Here is a 16,521-nt window from a genome sequence, read left to right on the forward strand (position 1 = left end):
AATGCCCGTGTGGCAAAATGTATGTGGGACGGACAAAACGCATTTTGTCCACTCGAATTGGAGAACATATTTATAATATAGAGAGGAAATTTTTGGGCCATCCACTCTCTAAACATTTTGTGGAGAAGCACAATGCGTCTTTTGCACAATCCACATTTTTGGGACTAGAAAAAGTAAAAAAACATTGGCGAGGTGGAAATCATGTGGCAAACATGTCAAGAACGGAGAGCCGCTGGATTTTTAATCTAAATACAATATCCCCATACGGTTTAAATATCGATCTAGAACTATTTGCCTTTTTATGATATATATTTTTTGAGGAATGTCCAATTAAAAACTAAAAATAAAAATATTCCTTATGATAGTTCGGTTATCTGTCAGAGTAGCACTATTGATATATAGGACATTTTTACACTTCATTTTTAACCTTTTAGTCTTTTGTTTCAGCAACAAATTTTCTAGATAGGAACATGTTCACACTGTGCGTTTTTTGCTTGCGTTTTAAATGCGTTTTGCATAGCAAAGGTCCTGAAGTATTGCATATATGAATGTGCAAATGCTAGAATTGGAGCCTGGGACTTAGATTGATCAATACACTATCCATAAAGATTAGACACGGTGCATATACTCTACTAGAAACAGGCAATCTGGAAAGTATGGTTGCCAGAGAGGCGAACATGAATATTGGGTCGGCCCGGATTAACATCCATAGTTTGCATAAATACCAGGAGCCAGTAGTGACACTTCATCTCTGACGAAGGTCAGCGTACTGACCGAAACGCGTTAGATGATTCTTTGGCTCCTGCGCCTTGCTGTAGCTGCAATCGTGACGTCACGTTCAGTAATCAGATCTCCGTGCAAACTATCACAGCGTGGTCGCGCCGGTGAGACGCTCACGGCCGGAGCAGATCTCCCGGCGCCTTCACCCGCTGTTCATCTGGACTGCCTTTCATACTGTCTCTCTGGGGGCTCCTGGAAGGACTATGTTTAGTACCCACATTATACCTTTGGACGAACAACGCTCCGTGGATTGTATCGTGCACACTGGTATCCTTCACCGCAACTCAGGACAAACAACGCTCCGTGGATCAATCTATGCAAACCAGCTTTCAGATCACAGGTACCTTTGACCACTTATAGCGCCTAATACATGGTACCATATACAGATTTCCTCCTTACTATTACTGTTTACATGTAAGCATATTGTATTATATACGAATCATTTAATCATATTCATTTTACAAATATATGTAGTGAGTGAGACAGAAGTTTTCCGCCAACCACGGTCATTGAGGTGGGGGGTCGGCACCTATCTTCATCATAGTTCAACCCTAACAAGATAAAAGTACGTTTTTTTTTTTGCTACAGTACTTAACAGTACAAAATCGATACAATCCTACGACATAGATACAGTATCTGAATTATTTACTCAAAAGCCGTTCCTTTAATTTCTCTACCCAGTGAACGAAACCAACACCAGCTCACTCCTCAAAATCTTCTTATCTCATACAGATGCTAATAAACCAACTGCATTAGTAAGTTTGTTCCCATATGTGTGTTCCTTTTATGTGCGCCGATACACAAACATAATTTATCCTTAAATTTTTATAATTGTCGGCTACATTTTTATTTCCCTGCACACATAAATTGATCCCCGTTTAAAAAGTAATAGTTTTTTTTTCAATAATATATATTTATTTAGATACAATTTTTTCCTTCACTACTGTATATTTTTGAAAATTTTTTTTTAATGGTACGAAATTTTATTAAAAACAGCTATCTACATCACTTTTTTGGATCGCTAAAGTCCAAATAAGATTAAAAAACGCCTGCAAAGACGCCAAAGTTAAAATCCACATAGCGTTTTTCTTGGCGCTTTCTCACTCCCATAGACTTCTATTGGAGCAAAACGCCACAATTTTGACAAAAAACGCCGGTTTGAGGGAACTACAGCGTTTTTTTCAAAACGCCAAAGAGCAGAAAAAATGCTGAAAAAGTGAAAAAACGCCAAAAGGATTAAAAAAACGCCAAAGTGAAAAAATGCAAAGTGGAATTCGAAATTTGTGATTTCTCATTGACTTACAGCTAACATCTGGCCACAGCTTTTTTTGACCAAAAAACAATTGGCGTTTTTCTTTGCGTATTGCAAAAATAAAAATGATCTTTTCCACCACCGAATCCCGGGACTTCAGTGGCACATATATTGCAGTTTCTTTGCTGCAACTTAGCTGCATGGAAATGCCGAAGCGTACTGCCGGATCGGCCTCCTTGACAACACTGGAAGTTTACTAGTTGATACAGTTACCTACTTGGCACATATCTACCTTCCACCACTTTACCTGCTGGCTGCCTGCAGTACCTTACTGGGTATATATAGCATAGTAGCATATGGCCCTTGGAGAGAAGGGTACAGCCATAGTTTGCTATTGGATAGCTCTTTCCAGAAAAAATTGCATTGCTAGCAAATGGAATAGGTAATAGTCCCAGGTTTTCCACTTCAACTTGCATAAACCTTTATTATACAATTTACAAGTTAAAAAATAGTATATGGCTGCTGTTGCCATCACCTCTAGGGATCCTATATATCCACACCTTAATTCCAATCATTGCTGTATACAGATAGGCCACTAGTATTTTGACAATCGTGTCAGACTAAGGCTTAGTTTTTTTTGGCAAAACTTCCACTGCAGTTTTAGAGCCAAAGCCAGAAGTGTATTGAAAAGGCATGGAAAATATAAAGGACGGACTTATTATTCTCCTTCCTGCTGGATCCTCTTCGTACTTTGGTTCAAAAACTGCATTGGCAGTCTTCCAAAATGGCAGAAAAAAACTGTGTAGAAACCTAGCCTAAGCATCATTGATTGTGTCATACTATGGAAATAGAGCTCTCAGATGTTTCAGTATCAAGGTGAACATGAGACTCCAGCACATTATGATTGAATGTAATCCATAAAATCCATTTGACTGATTTTCACACATGGGATTAGCTTGATAGCCAAAGTGACCATCATGTGAAAATAATGTGGATTTTATGGATTACATTCAATCATGACATGCTGGAGCTTCAGATCCATGCTGAGGAGCTTCCTAGCTGTAATACTTACTTCTATGTACAACACAGTACAATACAGTAATGAAGGAACCAGAGAGCTAACACAGAGATTCCCTACCAGGGTGTAAAGGCATGCTGAGGGCAGTTTTGCAACATGTGGAGGCACACTGATTGGGAAATACTTAGCTAACCAGTAAAAATGATGGCTTACAGATGTGTCCATTGTTACCTTTTCTTGAGTTTAGTTAACCCCTTAAGGATGCCTGTTTTTACCTTAACTACTTAAGGACGCAGCCCATTTGGGCCTTAAGGACGCAGATAATTTAATTTTAACGTTTTCATTTTTTCCTCCTCGCCTTCAAAAAATCATAACTTTTATATTTTCATCCACATACTAGTATGAGGGCTTGTTGTTTGCGCGACCAGTTGTCTGTTGTAATGCCATCACTCACTTTACCATTAAATGTATGACGCAACCAAAAGAATATTATTTGTGTGGTGAAATTAAAAAGAAAACCGCAATTTTGCAATTTTTGGAAGGTTTTGTTTTCACGCCGTACAATTTACGGTAAAAATGACGTGTGTTCTTTATTCTTTGGGTCAATATGATTAAAATGATACCCATGATAACATACTTTTCTATTACTGTTGAGCTTAAAAAAATTTGCAAACTTTTTAACCAAATTACTATGTTTAAAATCCCCCTATTTTGAAGACCTATAACTTTTTAATTTTTTCGTATAAGCAGTGGTATGAGGGCTCACTTTTTGCACCGTGATCTGTACTTTTTATTGATACCATATTTGCTTATATAGAACTTTTAATTCATTTTTTATAAAAAATTTTGGGAATAAAATGTTATAAAAAAGCATCTATTTTGGCCTTTTTTATTTTTATGTTCACACCGCTCACCGTACGGTATCATTAACATTTTATTTTAATAGTTCAGATATTTACACATGTGGAGATACCAAATATGTATATAAAATGTTTTTTTTTAACACTTTGGGGGTGAAATAGGGAAAATTGGACAATTTACGTTTTTATTGGGGGAGGGTTTTTTTCACATTTTTTTTACTTTATTTTTTTACTTTTAGTTTTACACTTTAATAGTCCCCATAGGGGACTATTTATAGCAATCACTCAATTGCTAATACTGTTCAGTGCTATTTATAGGACACAGCACTGATCAGCATTATCGGTCATCTTCTGCTCTGGTCTGCGGGAAGGCAGATCAGAGCACAAGATGTCGGGAAGGCAGCGGAGCCAGGTGAGGGGACCTCCATCTGCGCTGCGGGCAATCTGATAATCCATTTTAGTGACCGCGATGCTGCAGATGCCGTGATCTGTATTGATCACGGCATCTGAGGGGTTAATGGCAGACATCCGAGGGATCGCGGGTGTCCGCCATTACGGCAGGCATGATCCGGGCATCGCTCCGATGCTCACGGTTATGCTTAGGACATAAATGCGCGTCCAGGTGCGTTAAGTACCACCTAACCAGGACGTACATTTACGGCACTCGTCGTCAAGGGGTTAATGAAAGGGACCCATATTTTAAATCTGATATATGTATCTTTAAAGTAGAACTCCAGTAGAAATAACAAACTGTAAGTCAACTTCTGTCTCTCCCCCGATGTGCCAATATCGGTCTTCTATCTTCTGGGCCCTGGTCTTCTTTCACATCTTGGATCCCAACACATCACACTGGAATTAGCTTATCGCCAGCTGCAGCGATGTCCCATCTCGGCCAGTAATCCGCTCAGAGTAGTGTCATGTAACGGCCTGGGCAGCAGGGAGATGGCGGGGCCCAGGCTCTTTACATGACACTGCACTTATTGTATCACTGGCTGAGGCTGTACATCGCTGCAGTCGGTGAAAAGCCAATCGCAGCGTGATGTTTTGGGCTCTAAGATGGGCCAGAAGGCCTGGCCAAGAAGATAGAAGACCCATATTGGCACATCGGGGAGAGAGACAGAAGGTGAGTTTTATTAGATTTTTTTGCAACCTGGGCACAATAAATAGAGAAAAAATCCCACCAAAAATCACCTTTAAAAGAGTACTCCTGCACAACATAACTTATCCCCTATCCAAAGGATAGGGGATAAGTTATAGATCACAGGGCGTCCGAGCGCTGGGGCCCACCGGGATCTCCTGGATGGGGCCGTGGCAGTCTGCAGGAAGTGCAGTTTCGTCCCAGCAGAAAGCTGCGGAAGACACGCCCCCTCCATGTATCTCTATGAGGTGCATGCAGGGGGCATGTTGGCCGCCATGTCATGCGGGGACGGAACACCCCCTTTCCAGTATACTGTCTCAGATAGGGGATAAGTTATATTGCACTACAGATGTCCTTTAAGTGGTAATAACTTTAGAATGCTTTAAGGGTGGGTTCACACTAGGTTTTGATGAAACGGCCACCAGCCTCGATCTCATTCATCTCAGTATTTTTTCCCCGTATCCGTATTTCTGACTGGACCTTAAACCGGTATACCAACGTGTTGTGAACACACCCTTACTAAGTGAAGCAACTCTGAGAATATATTTTGTGACATATTGTACTTTACTGTATATCAGTGGTTACTTCTTGTTGATATATGCAGTGGTTTTTGTAATAAACTCCAAAACATTTCAGGCATTTTCAAAAAAAAATTGTATGATATTCACTGTGTGACTGTGTGTTAAAAATGATGTTATCTTTATTCTATGGATTGGTACAATTATGGCAATACCCAATTTATATAGATCCTCATCCTTCCTTCCTTTTCACAAAAAATAATAATATATATATATATATATATATATATATATATATCTTCACCTCTTTTGTATTGCGACAGCCATACATGTTCCAACAGCCAAAACTTTTTTATTTTTCATTCAACACCATTGCGTGAGGGCTTATTTTTTGTAGGACAAGCTGTACTTTTTACTGGTATCATTTGTGGTGGACCACCGGGTTTAATGGCGGGACCACGGGTGTAGCGGTGTGAGTGTTGGGATCAGATGGTATTAACCCGGGGGCTGGATGGTATTAAACCCTAGTGTTCATGACACCAGCGTGGTATTCGGGTTCCGGAACACCACACGCCCGGATTCTCTGTTATCCAAATTGCTAGAAGTGAAATGAGAGTCCACAACCAGTTATGGTCAAACGGAGGCTTTACTGAGTATAAGACAGATGTAATTATCTTTACAGCTAAGGCCAGAATTCCCAGAAAGGTGGCCAGGACCCAGAGGACCTCGCAGCTTGCTGAACCAATAAACTTGTAGTTAACTTGACTTGAAATTAGACTTGACTTGACTATGTACAGGACTTGATTACTTGTAGTGATAGCAGACATAGACGTGAGACTTACTGGAATGACTGTAGCTTGTGGGGTGTTCCAGATGCTGATCACTTGCACTGACACCTCTGGTGGTTGCTGTCTCAGTAAAGACTGATGGTACAAGAGCGTGAATTGTAATGGCCACCCCTTTATATAGTTGGGGGCTGGACTAAAGCCCATTGGTCAAGCTGCGGATCATAGGTTAAGCTGGTGCTCTCTGGGAGAACATGTGACAACAAATCATGTGACTGCATAACATAACATGTGACAGACTTACACAGGTCCTTGAGACCTCCCACAGGTCCTCTATGCTACATACTACCTATACATAGGGATCCTGTCTAGGCATTAAAGTGACACACACACCTTTAAAAAACCAACAGGGGGAGACCTTGCAGGGGAGCCCCCAGGTCACTGAGGGACTCAACCTGACAGGGCCTAAGGGTAATACAGGACCATGACCTGGACTGGGACATCACGCATTTTTTCAATATATGCTATCTTTTGATGCTTTTATTGTTTTACTCTACTTATTGGACCAAAATTTGCATCAGATTGCTTCCTGTTGCCATGGCAACCATTGAGACCCCACACATCCATTGCTGGTTCACCAATGGGGGACAGGGGGAGGGTTAATACTGCTGAGAAGAGCACAATCTCGGCAGTTGCAGCAGGATCCTGGGTGTAATTGACAGTGTGGCAGCGCAGGGAATATACAGGATGTTTGGGTACCACCTGTTGTGGGAATGTATGGAAAGAGGTTAAATATCTCAATTTCATTAATACAAATTCAATAAAATATAGCAGCATAATAGCAAAACCTGTAACCATGCAATCACAACAAAAAATGGCTGCAAACAGACACATACATATCCAAAGTATTACAATATTATGATTTCTTTATAAGCTAGTCATCACCCAACACATTTTGAAATATGTAAAGAAAGGGTAAAAAAGGACTCAACTGTATGCCTTACATAGGACTTCAGTGTGGGACCCCCAATGATAACATGAATGAAGAAGACACAGCCATCACTATTTGAAGTTGGACAACCTCGTCTAAATACATTGACGGGGTTATGCAGTATCAGAAAAACAGAGCTGATTTCTTCACAAAAAAAACACACCTGCAGGGCGGCCTTTGGGGTGTGCGAGCTGTGCAGCCGCACAGGGCACCATAGCAACAAACATGGGCGCTGGGCAGCCGACACAGCTCGCAGTGTCATCTCCCCTCCCTGAACTCCAGAGGACACAGGTCTGCACAGGGAGAGAGTACACGCCCCCTCCCTCATCTCCCCTCCCTGAGCTCGGGAGGACACAGGTCTTCACGGGTAGAGAGTACATGCCCCCTCCCTCATCTCCCTGAGCTCGGGAGGACGCAGGTCTTTACGGGGAGAAAAAAGCCAGAGCAGGGGGAGAGACGAGGAGCACGGCTCCCGCATCTCCCCTCCCCTCGGAGGACGCAGGTCTGCACAGGGAGAAAGAAGCCACAGCAGTGCTCCTCATCTCCCCTGCCTGAGCTCTGTCTGTGTTTACTGTGCACAGGCTGGGGATTCATACACTGCAGGGGCTGGAGAGGATTTCTCGGGCTGGGGAGGATTTCTATGTGAGAAGGGGGGGGGGCACATGCTGGGAGTTGTAGTCCCTGTTATGTGTGTGTGTGTTTATGCTAGTGGTTCCCAACCAGGGAATGCTGGGATTTGTGGTCCCTGTTATGTGTGTGTATGCTAGAGTTCCCCAACCAGGGAATGCTGGGAGTTGTAGTCCCTGTTATGTGTGTGTATGCTAGTGTTCCCCAACCAGGGAATGCTGCGAGTTGTAGTCCCTGTTATGTGTGTGTATGCTAGTGGTTCACAACCAGGGAATGCTGGGAGTTGTAGTCCCTGTTATGTGTGTGTATGCTAGTTATTCCCAACCAGGGAATGCTGGGAGTTGTAGTCCCTGTTATGTGTGTGTGTGTGTGTGTGTGTGTGTGTATGCTGGTTAAATTATCTGTAATAAAAAAAAAATATTTGTTACAAAGATTTTTTCCTCTTTGTGTATGTTTATGGGGTGATAGGGGGGGCACCACAAGGTTAACTCACACAGGGCGCCTGAACACCTAAGGCCGGCCCTGCACACCTATACTTAGGTTGTGTCTGGTATTGCAGCTCTGTTCCATTAAGGTCAATGGATACAAGTTGTTATACCAGTCACAACCTGAGAACCAGCGTGGGGCTGTTTTTATAAGAAATTAGTTCTGTTAAGCACTGTAAATCCTATGATTTCTTGATGATTTCTTAGTCAGGAAATCTTTTAGGAAATCTTGTTTTTCTCTCAGGCTTATGAAACCTGTTTTATTTGCTGATAATTTTGTTTTTTATTTACATAATGCCGAATGCTCTAAACAGCCAAAAATGCCCTGATCTGTAAGGGGATGGACCTGTCAGATCCAACAGATGTTATTTAGTACCTAATGCTGATCATGTACATGTCATTTTCATGTATCTATCACTGATATTTCAGTAAAAAAAAATGCATATCACAGCTGCTCACTGTCTTTTTGATCTACCCAAAGGGAGGGACCATGTCCCTTTCTTGCCTGCCATGTGATGATTCCTCCCCTTTCCTAACTCTGCTGACTCACTGCTGTTGGGAGGAGCCTGGCAGCCCTGCTCTGTAACCCTTTCCTCTCTGGTTTTACGCTGTACACACACACACACAATGATTATTGGAGATTGCCTGTAATCTACCACCAAATACAATATGGTGAGTGTATAAATTACATCTTTCTAAATTAGTGCAAAGGTTTAGTGCTAAAAATACAGTGGTTTTTATGCATACATTTTCTGTTCCTATGTCATTCATGTGTATCATTCTTTGCCAGTTCTGTAAAGCTGGGACTTGTAGTTTTGGAATAGTTAGATGGACAGTGTTTGGATAACTCTTTTTTGCAGCAGTGTTGCCTTCAGCTGTGTGCCTACACCTTTTGCAAAACTACAACTCCCAGCATGCACAGACATACTTTGACTGTCCAGGCATGCTTGGAGTTGTAGTTTTACAACAGCTGGAGGCACATGATTGGTAAAACTCTTTGTTACAGCAGTGTTGCTGCAGGCTGTGTTTCTCCTGCAGCCTTGTCAATCAGCCATATCTTGTCCATGACCCTTGGACACGCTCATGCTGCTGTGGGACTCAACAGTGTCCCAGGAGGTATGGGGACCCATAGGGGTGGGTTTTTAAAAGGCAGTTTGCAAAAATTATTGTTTTGCCAAGATGTCGAACATATAAAAAGTTTTTTTTATCTGACAGTGCCCATTTCAAGCTATGTTTTAAAGCTATTTCCTAAGATAATGCATACATTTTCCATACTCTAAAGGAGTTGAATACAACATCCCACAGGCTACGCTAGAATAAACATTTTTGTTCTAAAGTAAAATGAACAACAAATTTACTTGAGCAGTTTCTAATTGAGCATGAAGGTTTCCACCACTAGGGTATATCTGACACGTACATTGTATGAATATACCCATAGCAATCAATCATGCAAGCTTCCCCATAGCAATCAATCATGCAATGCTCCCTGGATATTAAATGTAATATTAACATGCCTAGAACACAAGGTATTGTGTATAATGTACAGTATTATTTATACAGTGTTACAATTGTTTTGCTTCCACTGTTATTATTACTTTCTGCAGATTTTTATTTATTATTGTAACATGTGTCAAATAATATTTTGATGAGGCGTCATTGTTCTTTTGCAATGTAATTTATCACCTGTTTTCTCATGTATCTTGTGCTTAGAGGTTCTGTTCATTTATTTTGATTGATGTTGATGAATATTTTATGTTGACGCCAGAACATCTCTTTATTAGGCATTAAGAATAATGTTAAGTCAGGGAAAATTATCATATCATATTTCTCTATTGCATTTTTCATAGATCTAATTTCTTTTTAATGAAAAATAAAACCCCACCTGGCATGTAAAAATAATTCTGCAATTGGCATTCTCTGCACAGGTGCTGAGAAGACATTTTATTGTGTATCCTTGGGCATACTGTACATGCATGACAAGGGATGACACAGAGAGCAAAGAGTCCCTCTGCAAAAATGTGCATGGTCTACATACACATTATACACACTTTGGACAGAAGCAGTGCATGTCAGACTGGTGCAGCACATACTTTTGTTAAGTGTAACACATTTAACAGATACACACCCATCAGACAACCACAGAATAGATTTGTGCACAAGAAAATTTTTCGTTTAGTCATTTTCGTTTTTTCATTTTGGATAAAATTTTCGGTTCGGTAATATTTTTGGTTTTGATTTTTCGGATACATTCGGTATTCGGGTAAATCTTTTTATTCTTTTTTGTACTTTAGCGATCCTAAAAATTATGGAGATACCTTTTTTATAAAAATTTCGTAGGGTACCATAAAAAAATTATAAAAAAGATACAGTAGTGATGGAAAAAATTGTATCTAACGAAATGTATCTTTTTTATTATGAAATGTTTATGAATTTTTAAACAGGGATCAATTTATGTGAGCGGTTAAAGCACTAAAAATGTAGCCGACAATAATAAAAATGTAGTGTGTGCGTGTTTTTCACATTTAAAAAATTTTTTTTTAGGTAGTACTACTACTCCCAGCATGGAACACACTGTTCCATGATGGGGGTAGTAGTACCTGTACTAATTGACAGATCCCTTGCGATGCTCTTGTATAATGTATAGATGTGGCGGCCGCTCTTCTATGGTCCCCTGAACTGCTGTATATATACACATATTCATATTTCCTGCAGAGCTGTGATTGGCCAGATGGTTCCAGCCAATCACAGCTCTCTGTGAGAAATAGGAATATGTGTATATATACGGCAGTGCAGGGGACCATAGGAGAGCGGCCGCCGCATCCATAGATTATACAGGAGGATCACAGCGGGTGTCAGGAGTGATACCCGCAGTGATCTTTCCTTAACTACAAGTACTACTACTCCCAACATGAAGTACACTCTGCTCCATGCTGGGAGCTGTAGTACCTGCATTAATAGACAGATCGCAGTGGGTGTCAGAAGTTACACTCGCTGCGATATGTCTATTAATGCAGGTACTACAGCTCCCAGCATGGAGCAGAGTGTGCTCCATGTTGGGAGTAGTAGTACCTGCAGTAAGGGACAGATCACAGCGGATGTCACTCCTCCTGACACCCGCTGCTATCCTCCTGATGTGAATGTCAGGATCAGCTGTTCTCAAGGCTACAGAGCTGGGAGAACAGCTGACGCTGAGCCGTAGGTATACATCGTGTACCTCCTGCCCAGTGCCAAGCAAGAACTTACAGTGAGCCTGCAATGTGTATATAGTATAAACATTGCTGGCTCACTTAACCCCTTGCTGAGCTGTGCGCTATGCGCAAGCCCAGCAAGGAAAGAGTTAGCTTACACTGCTGGACAGTGTAGGTTAACCCTTTGGGCGGTATACACTATATACAGCTATCTATAGATAGCTGTATATAGTGTATACAGAAGATGAAGTCTGCTTACTTCCCTCAAGCAGGTCCGTGTAGCCCCGCCCCCAAGTGATGACGTCATTAGGGGGCAGCGCTACACACGGGATTCAGGCTAGTCTGAAGCTCTGTTCACATTGTCCGTTTTGGATAATGGGAACAGACCCTTCTGCCAGTGTCTACCCAGACAGGGAGACTCCAGCTGTTGCTAAACTACAACTCCCAGCATGCCCAGACAGCTAAAGGCTGTCTGGGCATGCTGGGAGTTGTAGTTTTGCACCAATTGGTGGTTCCCTGTTTGGGTAGACATTGCATCATGGGTGCTCTCCCCATCAGACAGCGCCAAAAATGTCATAACCAATTTTTTGTGTTTTTTTTTCTTCTCGTTTTAGATCCGTGTATGCAGAGGATTACAGCTGATTCGAGGGATTATGGCGGATTAATTTTTTTCTTTTAATAAAATGGTTAACGAGGGCTGTGGGGGAGTGTTTTCTAAAATAAATTTTTTTTCCAATGTGTTGTGTTTTTTTTTAATGAATTTTCAGGCTTAGTAGTGGAAGCTGGTCTTATTGACGGAATCCATTACTAAGCCAGGGCTTAGCGCTAGCCCCATAAACAGCTAGTGCTAACCCCCAATTATTACCTCGGTACCCACCGCCACAGGGGTGTCGGGAAGAGCCAGTACCAACAGGCCCTGAGCGTCAAAAATGGTGCGCCTAGGCGGTAACAGGCTGGCGTTATTTAGGCTGGGGAGGGCCAGTAACAATGGTCCTCGCCCACCCTGGTAACGTCAGGCTGTTGCTGTTTGGTTGGTATTGTGCTGAGAATGAAAATATGGGGAACCTTACACGTTTTTTTTATTTTATTATTTAAATAAAAAAAACACATAGGGTTCCCCGTATTTTCCTATGGTCCCCTGCACGGCATATACATATATAAATACACATATTCCTATTTCTCACAGAGAGCTGTGATTGGCTGGAACCATCTGGCCAATCACAGCTCTGCGGGAAATATGAATATGTGTATATATACGGCAGTGCAGGGGACCATAGAAGAGCGGCCGCCGCATCTATACATTATACAAAAGGATCGCAAGGGACCCCGGCGATCTGTCAATTAGTACAGGTAACTACTGTATTCAGGAACAGTGAATTCCATGCTGGGAGTAGTAGTACTAACTAAAAAATGTATTAAAAAAAAGTGAAAAACACCCACACACTACATTTTTATTATTGTCGGCTACATTTTTAGTGCTTTACCCGCTCACATAAATTGATTCCTGTTTAAAAATTAATAAACATTTCATAATAAAAAAGATACATTTGGTTAGATACAATTTTTTCCATCACTACTGTATCTTTTTTATTATTATTATTTTTTTATTAGAATTAATTCTTTACATTCGTTTACGGATAACGAATGCATTCGTTATTTACCGCATGCATTCGGTAAATAACGAATGCATTCGTTGTTTTGCTATTAGTATAATCGTGGATATACGGTAATGTTCAAAATATGTTTTCGTGCATTCGGATCGGTCCGAATGCCCGAAAACGGTAAAATTCGGTAAATTAGATATTCATGCCGAAACGAATTGCACATGTCTACCACAGAATACAAAACATACACATACACATCAGCACACACAACAAACACACCCAGGCATCAGACAATTACAAACACACATCAAACAAGGACAGCACAGATAACACACACACACCCTCACATCAGACAGACAAACCCAACAGACACAACAAATATCACATCAAGCAAATGCAGTACACATATCCGACAAGCATAGCACAGACAACATATGGTACACACACATCAGACAAGTACAGCATACATACCAGACAAGTACAGTAAACACTAGTGTTGAGCGGCATAGGCCATATTCGAATTCGCGAATATTCGCGAATATATGGACGAATATTCGTCATATATTCGCGAATATTCGCATATTCGTTATATTCTCGTTTTAATTTCGCATATGCGACTATTCGCGTATGCAAAAATTAACATATGTGAATATTAGCATATACAAAATTCGCACAGTAGTATTACAGCCTTCTTTACACCACACAAGCTGGAAGCAGAGAGGGATGATCACTGTGATGTGTACTGTGAAGAAAGAAAAAAAAAATACGAATATTCGTAATTACGAATATATAGCGCTATATTCGCGAAATTCGCGAATTCACGAATATGCGATATTCGCGAATAATATTCGAATTGCGAATATTCGCGAGCAACACTAGTAAACACCACAGATACCAACACATCAGACACAAGTACAACACATATAAATATTGGACAATCACAAAACAGACATTCATTAACACACATTAGACAAGCATATCACACACACCAGGAGCGTAATGATCACGTTCGCATAGGGTGCAACTCTAACCAGGCCCACAGGGGGGAAAAAAGCACCCCTATGGGGATTAAAGACATGTCCTTTATCCACAAAGGAACATGGCTTTAAACTGTGTGCAGAGATTGAACTACTTTAACCTCTTCAGGACATAGGGCGTATGGATACGCCCTGCATCCCGAGTCCTTAAGGACCGAGGGCGTATCCATACACCCGTGGGAATTCCGGCCCCCACCGCTAGCCGGTTGGGGACCGGATGCCTGCTGAAATCGTTCAGCAGGCATCCCGGCATATCGCCCAGGGGGGTCATTATGCCCCCCCATGTCGGCGATCACCGCAGATCGCTGGACAATTCAGTCCAGCGATCTGCGGCGATTCCGGGTCAATCGGGTCTCCAGTGACCCGATGACCCGGAATTACTGGCTGTTCGGGGCCGTCTCTGACGGCCCCGAACAGCCAGAGCCTGCAGGGGTGAGGTGGCACTGGTGCCACCTCACGATCGCCCTGATTCGTCGGCCGGATTACCGGCCGACCAATCAGGGCGCCTGCTGCGGGTGTCACTCCCGCACCCGCTCCGCCCCTCTTCTGTTGGGATCGGGGCCCCAGGAGCAGCTGCGGCGGCGGAGACGACGAGGGACTGACCTGCAGCGTCTGGATCGTTGGAGGTGAGTGACAGCCTCCTGCTGTTGCTTAGCAACAGCTCCCAGCATGCAAAAAGGGCATGCTGGGAGCTGTAGTTATGCAACAGCAGGAGGCAGACCACCACAACTCCCAGCATTCCCTTATGGGCATGCTGGGACTTATGGTTTTGCAACAGCTGGAGGCACATTCTTTCTATGGAAAAGTGTACCTTCAGCTGTTGTATAACTACAACTCCCAGCTTGCACAAACAGCTAAAGTGCATGCTGGGAGTTGTAGTGGTGCATCTGCTGGTTGCATAACTACAACTCCCAGCATGCCCGTTGGCTGTCGGTGACTGCTGAGAGTTGTAGTTTTGCAACAGCTGAAGGCACACTGGTTGTGAAACTCTGAGTTTTTTTTTACCTAACTCAGTGTTTCACGACCGGTGTGCCTCCAGCTGTTGCAAACTACAACTCTCAGCAGTCACCGTACACCATGCACCGTACATGCTGGGAGTTGTAGTTTTGCAACAGCTGGAGGCACACTGGTTGTGAAACACTGAGTTAGGTCACAAACTCAGTGATACATAACCAGTGTGCCTACAGTTGTTGCAAAACTGCAACTCTCAGCAGTCACCGACAGCCAATGGGCATGCTGGGAGTTGTAGTTATGCAACAGCTGGATGTCCCCCCCAATGTGAACGTACAGGGTACACTCACATGGGCGGAGGATTACAGTAAGTATCTGGCTGCAAATTTGAGCTGCCGCAAACTTTCTGCTGCAGCTCAAATTGCCAGCGAGAAACTACTGTGAACCCCCGCCCGTGCGACTGTACCCTAAAAACACTACACTACACTAACACAAAAAATAAAATAAAAAGTAAAAAACACTACGTATACACATACCCCTACACAGCCCCCCTCCCCTCCCCAATAAAAATGAAAAACGTCTGGTACGCCACTGTTTCCAAAACGGAGCCTACAGCTGTTGCAAAACAACTCCCAGTATTGTCGGACAGCCGTTGACTGTCCAGGCATGCTGGGAGTTTTGCAACAGCTGGAGGCACCCTGTTTGGGAATCACTGGCGTAGAATACCCCTATGTCCACCCCTATGCAATCCCTAATTTAGGCCTCAAATGCACATGGCGCTCTCACTTTTGAGCCCTGTCGTATTTCAAGGCAACAGTTTAGGGTCACATATGGGGTATCGCCATACTCGGGAGAAATTGTGTTACAAATTTTGGGGGGTATTTTCTGCTTTTACCCTTTTTAAAAATGTAAAATTTTTGGGAAAACAAGCATTTTAGGTAAAAAAATAATTTTTTTTTACATATGCAAAAGTCGTGAAACACCTGTGGGGTATAAAGGTTCACTTAACCCCTTGTTACGTTCCCCGAGGGGTCTAGTTTCCAAAATGGTATGCCATGTGGTTTTTTTTTTGCTGTCCTGGCACCATAGGGGCTTCCTAAATGCGGCATGCCCCCAGAGAAAAATTTGCGTTCAAAAAGCCAAATGTGACTCCTTCTCTACTGAGACCTGTAGTGCGCCAGCAGAGCACTTTTCACCCCCATATGGGGTGTTTTCTGAATCGGGAGAAATTGGGCTTCAAATTTTTAGGGGTATTTTCTGCTATTACCCTTTTTTAAAAAAAAAAAT

The sequence above is a fragment of the Hyla sarda genome, chromosome 1 (genome assembly GCF_029499605.1).
Source record: "Hyla sarda isolate aHylSar1 chromosome 1, aHylSar1.hap1, whole genome shotgun sequence".
NCBI lineage: Eukaryota > Metazoa > Chordata > Amphibia > Anura > Hylidae > Hyla > Hyla sarda.